Below are 12282 nucleotides of genomic sequence, written 5' to 3'. Positions count from 1 at the left end.
GCCAGCTGCTAAGTATGTCTATGTTAATTATGCATTCTGGCACTGGGGAAATGACCACAAGATGAATCCAGGGACCCACACTGTAAGTCAGACATGAGCTAAAACTCCCTTAATTACCTGGCCTCCATCAGCACCTACTTTAACTGGAGGACAACAATAACATTTTGGGTCCCCTGGAATCAATGTCAGCTCAAAGCCAGTGTCCAGTAGGCCCTGAAATGTCTGATCATTTCCCTTTCCCCAATGCACAGTTACCCTGGTAAAAGGCTAGAGGTCTTCTTGGGGAAGAATGGGAGAAAGATTCACTGCATAAATTGTTAGTAATGTAGTGGGGTCCTTCCTCAAGGGGACCCAGTCTCCCCTTCATTCAAGGAGTTCTGGGTCTGTAAAGTGGCTCAAGTCTAGAAATTGATTGATGGGCCATGATTCTCTTTTTCTTTTTTTAATTAAAATTAGTCTTTTGTCCATTCAACATAGAAGTTTTCTGCTTATATAAATTAAGTAGAATGCAGTAGGCTTCCTATCAATTTCACTTCTAGGAACACCATGATTAATTAGCCAATGCCAGTGCTCCAAATGAATCAGATTATTCTGATTGCTGCTTTGCCTCTGCTGTCCATTACGGTAGCTAGCCCACCACGCCTTTGATGGTTGAGTGATATCACTTGGCCTTTGCCACCTCGGGATGCAATTATTCTCATTGTATTTAAATTTTGTAGTTGAGTGACTGTGGTTCCCACCATTAGCTCTGACATGCAGAGAAGAGCAATTACAGGGCTCTTCAAAGATAAAGGTGCTGCCGTCACAAATCTATTTCACAAGGCACTGGTTAAGGGTGAATCTTCTTGATCCTCCCAACTGGGATGAGTTGGTCTGAAGTGACTAATCCACTCCACCATCCTAATCTCCCTACGCCTTTTGATCCCTTCCTCTACATTAAACCAAGGGAGATCAGGCATTTCCAGCTCTTTCACAGTGGGCCATCTTTTAATCCACATTTCCACTAACCAAGCAAATAAGCCATTGGAACCTTTTTAAACTCCCTGAGCTGCAAGATTAAATGCAGATTCCCTACTTAGTGAGTCCAAGTCAATAAATTCAACCTGATCCAACTCTATGTTCCTTCCACCATTATTTCACACCCTTAATATCCATTCCCATACCTGTTCTCCGGATTTCTGTTTACATAAATTAGAAAACCCAAGCAGTTATTTTTGAGTGTAGCACACCTCCTCATGGGTCACACTCTCAACCTCACCTCCGGGGTCCCACCAGGACTTTAGTCTAGTTATAGGTCTGGAAGCAAACAAGGGTGTTGGGGGTGGTTCCTGAGAATCAACGTTATCTTGGTTGACAACTGCCTCAGGGGAGGCCATCACTGTTGCCTCACGCAGCACTGGGTTTATCTCCTCAGATAAAGGTGTCAAGGCTGATGGCAGCATGGGCCAGAGAGGGGATGTTGCCTCTACTGGGGATGGGGAAGCTGATTCTTCTGGCAAAAAAAGGTTCATCAGAGTTTACAAACTCAGTGTTCCCACCTTTACAGGGTCCTCCCACAAGTCCTCATTCCAAGTTTCAGGGTCCCATTCTTTTCCAATCAATGTCCTGACTTTAATAGTAGACACCTGGCAAGGCTGTGCATGCACCTTTCATTGCAGGTCAGCCACTCGCATGATAAGAGCTTGTGTATGTTTTTCCACAATGTCAGCTCCTTCTCTACAGGAGATAAGGTTCTCACTTAGGGCGATCTTAGAAGATTTGAGGCTCAGTATTTGCTTCTGAAGTTGTGAGTTAGAATCCCTGAGTTCATCATTTTCTTCATCATTTTGTCCAATGAACTTAGGAACAACCAATCGGCCTCATTATGTTCCTTGGTTCTCCACATATGGTCAATTGTCTATTGTTGGCATATATGAATGCTTGTGATTTTTGCACATTGATTTTTTATCCTGAGACTTTGCTGAAATTGCTTATCAGCATAAGGAGCATTTGGGCTGAGACGATGCGGTTTTCTAGATATAGGATTATGTCATCTGAAAACACAGACAGATTGAATTCCTCTCTTCCTATTTGCATGCCCTTTATTTCTTTCTCTTGCCTGATTGCCCTGGCCAAAACTTCCAACACTATGTTGAATAATAATGGTTAGAGAGGGCATCCTTGTCTTTGCAGGTTTTCAAGGAGAATGCTTCCAGCTTTTGCCCATTCGGTATTATATTGGTGGTGGGTTTGTCATAAATGGCTCTTATTATTTTGTTAATTTTTTATTATTATACTTTAAGTTATGGGGTACATGTGCAGAACGTGCAGGTTTTATTACATAGGTATACACGTGCCATGGTAGATTGCTGCACCCATCAACCTGTCATCTACATCAGATATTTCTCCTAATGCTATCTCTCCTCTAGCCCCCCACCCCCAGACAGGCCCCAGTGTGTGATGTTCCCCTCCCTGTGTCCATCTGTTCTCACTGTTCAACTCCCACTGATGAGTGAGAACATGCGGTGTTTGCTTTTCTGTTTCTGTGTTAATTTGCTGAGAATGATGGTTTCCAGCTTCATCCATGTCCCTGCAAAGGACATGAACTCATTCTTTTTTTAATGGCTGCATGGTATTCCATGGTGTATATGTGCCGTATTTTCTTTATGCAGTCTATCATTGATGGGCAATTGGGTTGGTTCCAAGTCTTTGCTAATGTGAACAGTGCCACAATAAACATATGTGTGCATGTGTCTTTTTGTATAATGATTTATAATCCTTTGGGTATATACCCAGTAATGGGATTGCTGGGTCAGATGATATATCTAGTTCTAGATCCTTAAGGAATTCCCACACTGTCTTCCACATAACTTGCACTTCCATCAAAAGTGTAAAAGAATTCCTACTTCCCCACATCCTCTCCAGTATCTATTGTTTCCTGACTTTTTAATAATCACCATTCTAAATGGTGTGAGATGGTATCTCATTGTGGTTTTGATTTGCATTTCTCTAATGACTCGTGATGATAAGCTTTTTTTCATATGTTTGTTGGCCGCATAAATGTCTTTTTTTTTTTTTGAGAAGTGTCTGTTCATATCTTTTGCCCACTTTTTTATGGGGTTGTTCATTTTTTCTTGCAAATTTGTTTAAGTTCTTTGTAGATTCTGGATATTAGCCCTTTGTCAGATGGGTAGACTGCAAAAATTTCCTCCCATCCTGTAGGTTGCCTGTTCACTCTGAAGATAGTTTCTTTTGCTTTGCAGAAGCTCTTTAGTTTAGTTAGATCCCATTTAACAGTTTTGGCTTTTGTTGCCATTGCTTTTGGTGCTTTCGTGTGTGAAGACTGGGGGAAAAGTGCTGTATCTGGACTCGAGTGCACCATTCCTCACAGCACTGTCTGTCACCAGTTCCTTTGGCTAAGGGAAGAAAATCCCTTGACCCTTTGTGCTTCCTGGGTGAGGTGACTCCCCACCCTGCTTCTGCTCACCCTCCATGGGCTGCACCCACTGTCCAACCAGTCCCAGTGAGATGAACCGGGTACCTCAGTTGGAAATGCATAAATCACCCGCCTTCTGCATCTATCTTGCTGGGAGCTGCATACCAGAGCTCTTCCTATTTGGCCATCTTGCCAGTCTGAATTTTTTTGGTCACATTTTTAAAAGGAAAAACATTATTGATAAAAGAGAAGTTTTAAAAAAGAATTAAATGTAAATTACAGAACTAAAAATACAATGACTGAAGTTTTAAAATCACGGGATGGGATGAATAGTAAGAGTGGTTATGAAAGAATATAGAAACAATGTACTAGAGGACAAATAAATAGAATGTACATGTTCTGAACAAAAGAGAGAAGGTGAGAAAAACTGATTAGAGGCATATGGACCTGTGGGGCAATTATGGAAAACATACCACTGATAAATACAGTGACTCAATGAGTTCCAGAAGGAGAAAAAAAAAAATAAAAACATATGAAAAAAATAATGGCCCAAAATGTCTCAAACTTGACAAAAGGCATACATCTACAGATTTAAGAATCTGAGCAAACCACAAATATTATAAACCCCCAAAATCCATGCTAAGGCATGTCACAATTAAACGCTTAAAAACTAAAGGCCAAAAGCACATTCAAATCGACCACAGGGAAGTGATGCCTTTATAGGGGAACACTTACTGGAATGGCAGAGGATTTCTCATCTGAAACCATGGAGACCAAAAGAAAGACACACAATGTACCATGTTGTGGAATATGGTATATTAATGATCTGGAAGACTTAATATAATAAAAATGTCAGTCCTCTACAATTGATCTGTAGATTTAATGCAATCTCTATTAAAATTGTAGTGAAGATTTTAAAATATAGAAAAACTTATTCTAAAAATTATATAGAAAAACACATGCCCTATAATAGCTGAAACAATCTTGAAAAGAGGAATAAAGTGAGAGAAATCATTCTATCTTATAGTAGCAATTATTATATAATAGGTACAGTAATCAAGAGAGCATCGTATTGGTGGAGTAACAGATGTGTGGATTAATGGAAGAGAATATGGAATCTAAAAATAGACCCACAAAAATATGCGCAACATATTTCTGACAAAGGTGTAAAAGCAGTTCAATGGAGGAAGAATATACTTTTCAATAAATGATGGTGGAGCAATCGGCTCCCATAGACAACAACAAAAAATTTGACTTAAACTCAACCTTATTTTTAAAAAAAATTGCCTCAAAGTGGTGCTCAGTTTGCAGTACATATGCTAGATTTGGAATGATACAGAGAAAATTAGCATGGCACCTGCACAAGGATGACATGCAAATTTGTAAAACATTTTGTATTTGAAAAAAGAAAATAATTACTTGTAAATGGATTATGGTCTTAAATGAAAAACATAAAACTATTAAACTTTTAGGAAAATAACACAGTAGAAAATCTTCAAGATCAAGGGGTAGGAAAAGAGTTCTTAGACTTAAGACTAAAAGCACGATCTAGAAAATCAAAAACTGACCAACTGGACTTCATTCATTTAAAAAACTTTGCTCTGTGAAAGACATTGTTAAGAGGATAGAAAGACAAGCTACATAGACTTGGAAGAAATATTCACAAACTCTACATCTGACAAATGACTAGTATCTAGAATATATGAATAGTTCTCAAAATTCAACAGTGAAACACAAACAATTCAAAAGACATTAATAGACATGTCACCTAAGAGGATATATGAATGTCAAATAAGCACTTTAAAAATTTTCAACATCACTACCTATTATGAAAATGTGAATTAAAACAAAAATGAGCTATTACTACATACTTAACAGAATGCCTGAAATAAAAAGTTGTAAAGCATCAGTTGCTGGCAAGGACACAGAGAAACTGGATTATTGATAGATTGCTGGTGGGAATATAAAATGGTACACCCATTTTGAAAAATGATTTGGCAGTTTCTTAGAAAACCAAACATTCATCTACTACACAAATCAGAAATTTCAGTCCAGGCAGTTATCCCAGAAAAATGATAACTTTTTGTTCACACAAAAAACTGCATACAAATATTCATAGCAATTTTACCCTAATAGCTCCAAACTAGAAACAACTTAGATGTCTGTTAACAAGTGAGTGGTTAAATGAACTATGGTACATCCATACCATGGAATAGTACTCAGCAATAAAAATAAACTATTGATACACATGACAATGTGGATTAAACTCCAGGGAATTATGCTGGATGGAAAAGGCCAATCCAAAATATTATATACTGTATATACTGTATGATTCCATTTATATGACATGCTTGAAATGACAAAGTTATAAATGTTGAGGGCATATTATGGTTGCTGGAGGTTAAGGGTGTGTGAGAAAAGTGGATGTGATTATAAAATGGCAACATGTGTGATCTTTACAGTGACCAAACAGTACAAGTAAAATTGGTGAAATTTGAACTAGTAGGTGGATTGTATCAGTGTCAATATCCTAGTGTGATAGTATACTATAGTTTTGCATGACATTACCACTGAAGGAAAGCAGGTAAAGTGTACATGGAATACTTCTGTATATATCTCACAACTGCATGTGAATCTACAATGATCTCAAAATAAAAGTTCAATGTAAGAAAGTATAATGTTGGTGCATGAAGAGTTAGAAGATGGTTAAATCTGTGATAAATGATTTTTAAAATTCATAAGAAAGATGTTGTCTAATAAAGTTGCATTTTTGATAGCCAAAACGGGAAGCAGAATGATAAACAGTTTCATGGAAAATGCCTCTAAAGGTCAACTGTGCAATAAAGGAAAAAAATGTAAACATCAATGTGAATGACATGCTCTTATATCCTTTGGAAGTAGAGTTGAGTTTATTTCGTAAATTTATAATAACTAATTATACTGATAGTTTGTTGCTTTATTTCTCTGATGAATTAATACAGGAATGAACTACCAGAAAGATGTGAATTTCAAAATCTGTGAGGTATTTCAGAGCCTGTGTTGGCAAGATCACTCTTTTTTGGGGGCCATGATTTTTGCTTTATCAGAAACTCTTTTCTAGGGGTAGGAAGTTTTTGCTCTTTAGAGAAGTCCTGACGCCCCCCAAAAATGGTAAAGATAAAAAAGCTGGCCAAGTTTCTCATGCTGGTGAAGGTTACTTTAATTTTTGAAAATATTTTGAAAATCTTTAAAAGCTTATCAGAGAGTGTCAGTTCTTTGAGAGGAATGTATTCTGGTAGAGGTATCACTGTGTTTAAGGCAAGGGTAGAGGATTCTGGGAATAGAAGGGCAACATGTTTGACTTCTATAGCATCTAAAACGTAGATGCCCGGTTGCTTCTTGCTCCTAAACGTATTATGCTTATGCTATTTATTTTATCAAGTGGCTAATGATGTAAGAGAATCCCCAAAGGAGGTTTTTCTGGTCTAGGTTTTTGTTGGTGGATTTTAGTCATCTTGAAAATCTTCTAGTTCTGTTTCTGGGAATAGTTCATGACTTGAAGCTATTAAAACACCATTTTACCTTTGAGTTTCTTCAAAACATCGAGTAAGAGGCACCTGATGTGTATATTATTTACCATCAGGTCTAGAACTTACCTGTTTAGCTGTTTATGATTGAATGCCTCTGCTACTTCAAATTTCAGATGGATTAAAGATTCTCCTTAACGGCTTCCTCTGTAAAGAAAATAACCACAATATCTCACTGGGTCTCTCTGATACCATTCTTTCACACCCGATTATATCATAAAGTGACCCCACTGATTCCGTAGCTCACTTCCTGATTTTGTTGTCTTTAAAAAACTTTTAGTATTAATTTATGAATGTCTTATAAGGTGATCCTTGAAATTATTATTATTATTATTATTTTTTTTTTTTGAGACGGAGTCTTGCTCTGTAGCCCGGGCTGGACTGCAGTGGCCGGATCTCAGCTCACTGCAAGCTTCGCCTCCCGGGTTTATGCCATTCTCCTGCCTCAGCCTCCGGAGTAGCTGGGACTACAGGCGCCCGCCACCTCGCCCGGCTAGTTTTTTGTATTTTTAGTAGAGACGGGGTTTCACCGTGTTAGCCAGGATGGTCTCGATCTCCTGACCTCGTGATCCGCCCGTCTCGGCCTCCCAAAGTGCTGGGATTACAGGCTTGAGCCACCGCGCCCGGCCTATTATTATTATTTCTTTTACTTTATTGGCCAACATTTACAGATTTCTTGTCTGCATGTAGGCAGTTTTTTTTTCATTAAAAAAAAATGCCCCCCTTGTCCTCCTACCTCCCCAAACTGTTTTAATTTGTCATATAGCCATGGATAAATTAGATTTTGTGGAGGGCGGAGCAAGATGGCCGAATAGGAACAGCTCCAGTCTCCAACTCCCAGCGCGAGCGACACAGAAGACCAGTGATTTCTGCATTTTCAACTGAGGTACTGGGTTCATCTCACTGGGCAGTGCCAGACGATGGGTGCTGGTCAGCTGCTGCAGCCCGACCAGCGAGAGCTGAAGCAGGGCGAGGCATTGCCTCACCTGGAAAGCGCAAGGGGGAAGGGAATCCCTTTTCGTAGCCAGGGGAACTGAGACACACAACAACTGGAAAATCGGGTAACTCCCACCCCAATACTGCACTTTAAGCAAACAGGCACACCAGGAGATCATATCCCACACCTGGCTGGGAGGGTCCCACACCCATGGAGCCTCCCTCATTGCTAGCACAGCAGTCTGTGATCTACCGGCAAGGCAGCAGCGAGGCTGGGGGAGGGGCGCTCGCCATTGTTGAGGCTTAAGTAGGTAAACAAAGCTGCTGGGAAGCTCGAACTGGGTGGAGCTCACAGCAGCTCAAGGAAACCTGCCTGTCTCTGTAGACTCCATCTCTGGGGACAGGGCACAGTAAACGATAACAAACGCAGCAGAAAGCTCTGCAGACGCAAACGACTCTGTCTGACAGCTTTGAAGAGAGCAGTGGATCTCCCAACACGGAGGTTGAGATCTGAGAAGGGACAGACTCCCTGCTCAAGTGGGTCCCTAACGCCTGAGTAGCCTAACTGGGAGACATCCCCCACTAGGGGTAGTCTGACACCCCACACCTCACAGGGTGGAGTACACCCCTGAGAGGAAGCTTCCAAAGCAAGAATCAGACAGGTACACTCGCTGTTCAGAAATATTCTATCTTCTGCAGCCTCTGCTGCTGATACCCAGGCAAACAGGGTCTGGAGTGGACCTCAAGCAATCTCCAACAGACCTACAGCTGAGGGTCCTGACTGTTAGAAGGAAAACTATCAAACAGGAAGGACACCTACACCAAAATCCCATCAGTACATCACCATCATCAAACACCAGAGGCAGATAAAACCACAAAGATGGGGAAAAAGCAGGGCAGAAAAGCTGGAAATTCAAAAAATAAGAGCGCATCTCCCCCGGCAAAGGAGCACAGCTCATCGCCAGCAACGGATCAAAGCTGAACGGAGAATGACTTCGACGAGATGAGAGAAGAAGGCTTCAGTCCGTCAAATTTCTCAGAGCTAAAGGAGGAATTACGTACCCAGCGCATAGAAACTAAAAATCTTGAAAAAAAGTGGAAGAATTGATGGCTAGAGTAATTAATGCAGAGAAGGTCATAAACGAAATGAAAGAGATGAAAACCATGACACGAGAAATACGTGAGAAATGCACAAGCTTCAGTAACCGACTTGATCAACTGGAAGAAAGAATGTCAGCGGTTGAGGATCAAATGAATGAAATGAAGCGAGAAGAGAAACCAAAAGAAAAAAGAAGAAAAAGAAATGAACAAAGCCTGCAAGAAGTATGGGATTATGTAAAAAGACCAAATCTACATCTGATTGGGGTGCCTGAAAGTGAGGGGGAAAACGGAACCAAGTTGGAAAACACTCTTCAGGATATCATCCAGAAGAACTTCCCCAACCTAGTAGGGCAGGCCAACATTCAAATCCAGGAAATACAGAGAACGCCACAAAGATACTCCTCGAGAAGAGCAACTCCAAGACACATAATTGCCAGATTCACCAAAGTTGAAATGAAGGAAAAAATCTTAAGGGCAGCCAGAGAGAAAGGTCGGGTTACCCACAAAGGGAAGCCCATCAGACTAACAGCAGATCTCTCGTCAGAAACTCTTCAAGCCAGAAGAGAGTGGGGGCCAATATTCAACATTCTTAAAGAAAAGAATTTTCAACCCAGAATTTTATATCCAGCCAAACTAAGTTTCATAACTGAAGGAGAAATAAAATCCTTTACAGATAAGCAAATGCTTAGAGATTTTGTCACCACTAAGCCTGCCTTACAAGAGACCCTGAAGGAAGCACTAAACATGGAAAGGAACAACCGGTACCAGCCATTGCAAAAACATGCCAAAATGTAAAGACCATCAAGGCTAGGAAGAAACTGCATCAACTAACGAGCAAAATAACCAGTTAATATCATAATGGCAGGATCAAGTTCACACATAACAATCTTAACCTTAAATGTAAATGGACTAAATGCTCCAATTAAAAGACACAGACTGGCAAACTGGATAAAGAGTCAAGACCCATCAGTCTGCTGTATTCAGGAGACCCATCTCACACGCAGAGACATATATAGGCTCAAAATAAAGGGATGGAGGAAGATTTACCAAGCAAATGGAGAACAAAAAAAAGCGGGGGTTGCAATACTAGTCTCTGATAAAACAGACTTTAAACCATCAAAGATCAAAAGAGACAAAGAAGGCCATTACATAATGGTAAAGGGATCAATTCAACAGGAAGAGCTAACTATCCTAAATATATATGCACCCAATACAGGAGCACCCAGATTCATAAAGCAAGTCCTTAGAGACTTACAAAGAGACTTAGACTCCCATACAATAATAATGGGAGACTTCAACACTCCACTGTCAACATTAGACAGATCAACGAGACAGAAAGTTAACAAGGATATCCAGGAATTGAACTCATCTCTGCAGCAAGCAGACCTAATAGACATCTATAGAACTCTCCACCCCAAATCAACAGAATATACATTCTTCTCAGCACCACATCGTACTTACTCCAAAATTGACCACGTAATTGGAAGTAAAGCACTCCTCAGCAAATGTACAAGAACAGAAATTATAACAAACTGTCTCTCAGACCACAGTGCAATCAAACTAGAACTCAGGACTAAGAAACTCAATCAAAACCGCTCAACTACATGGAGACTGAACAACCTGCTCCTGAATGACTACTGGGTACATAACGAAATGAAGGCAGAAATAAAGATGTTCTTTGAAACCAATGAGAACAAAGATACAACATACCAGAATCTCTGGGACACATTTAAAGCAGTGTGTAGAGGGAAATTTATAGCACTAAATGCCCACAAGAGAAAGCAGGAAAGATCTAAAATTGACACTCTAACATCACAATTAAAAGAACTAGAGAAGTAAGAGCAAACACATTCGAAAGCTAGCAGAAGGCAAGAAATAACTAAGATCAGAGCAGAACTGAAGGAGATAGAGACACAAAAAACCCTCCAAAAAATCAATGAATCCAGGAGTTGGTTTTTTGAAAAGATCAACAAAATTGACAGACCACTAGCAAGACTAATAAAGAAGAAAAGAGAGAAGAATCAAATCGATGCAATAAAAAATGATAATGGGGATATCACCACCGACCCCACAGAAATACAAACTACCATCAGAGAATACTATAAACACCTCTACACAAATAAACTGGAAAATCTAGAAGAAATGGATAATTTCCTGGACACTTACACTCTTCCAAGACTAAACCAGGAAGAAGTTGAATCCCTGAATAGACCAATAGCAGGCTCTGAAATTGAGGCAATAATTAATAGCCTACCAACCAAAAAAAGTCCAGGACCAGATGGATTCACAGCTGAATTCTACCAGAGGTACAAGGAGGAGTTGGTACCATTCCTTCTGAAACTATTCCAATCAATAGAAAAAGAGGGAATCCTCCCTAACTCATTTTATGAGGCCAACATCATCCTGATACCAAAGCCTGGCAGAGACACAACAAAAAAAGAGAATTTTAGACCAATATCCCTGATGAACATCGATGCAAAAATCCTCAATAAAATACTGGCAAACCGGATTCAGTAATACATCAAAAAGCTTATCCACCATGATCAAGTGGGCTTCATCCCTGGGATGCAAGGCTGGTTCAACATATGCAAATCAATAAGCATAATCCAGCATATAAACAGAACCAAAGACAAGAACCACATGATTATCTCAATAGATGCAGAAAAGGCTTTTGACAAAATTCAACAGCCCTTCATGCTAAAAACGCTCAATAAATTCGGTATTGATGGAACGTACCTCAAAATCATAAGAGCTATTTATGACAAACCCACAGCCAATATCATACTGAATGGGCAAAAACTGGAAAAATTCCCTTTGAAAACTGGCACAAGACAGGGATGCCCTCTCTCACCACTCCTATTCAACATAGTGTTGGAAGTTCTGGCTAGGGCAATCAGGCAAGAGAAAGAAATCAAGGGGATTCAGTTAGGAAAAGAAGAAGTCAAATTGTCCCTGTTTGCAGATGACATGATTGTATATTTAGAAAACCCCATTGTCTCAGCCCAAAATCTCCTTAAGCTGATAAGAGACTTCAGCAAAGTCTCAGGATACAAAATTAATGTGCAAAAATCACAAGCATTCTTATACACCAGTAACAGACAAACAGAGAGCCAAATCAGGAATGAACTTCCATTCACAATTGCTTCAAAGAGAATAAAATACCTAGGAATCCAACTTACAAGGGATGTAAAGGACCTCTTCAAGGAGAACTACAAACCACTGCTCAGTGAAATAAAAGAGGACACAAACAAATGGAAGAACATA

At 39.8% G+C, this 12282-nt stretch overlaps 1 non-coding gene across 1 annotated transcript; it reads left to right on the top strand.

Moving 5' to 3' along the window:
• The first annotated feature begins 4711 nt into the window (after positions 1-4711).
• On the top strand, positions 4712-4817 carry LOC119621053 (U6 spliceosomal RNA). Its single transcript, XR_005237579.1, has one exon. It is a non-coding gene; the product is annotated as a U6 spliceosomal RNA (small nuclear RNA).
• Positions 4818-12282: the final 7465 nt, after the last annotated feature.

This window comes from Chlorocebus sabaeus, chromosome X (genome assembly GCF_047675955.1).
Source record: "Chlorocebus sabaeus isolate Y175 chromosome X, mChlSab1.0.hap1, whole genome shotgun sequence".
Lineage (NCBI taxonomy): Eukaryota > Metazoa > Chordata > Mammalia > Primates > Cercopithecidae > Chlorocebus > Chlorocebus sabaeus.
The sequence above is the reverse complement of the archived record's forward strand: the minus strand, read 5'-3'. Positions and strand labels throughout refer to the sequence as shown.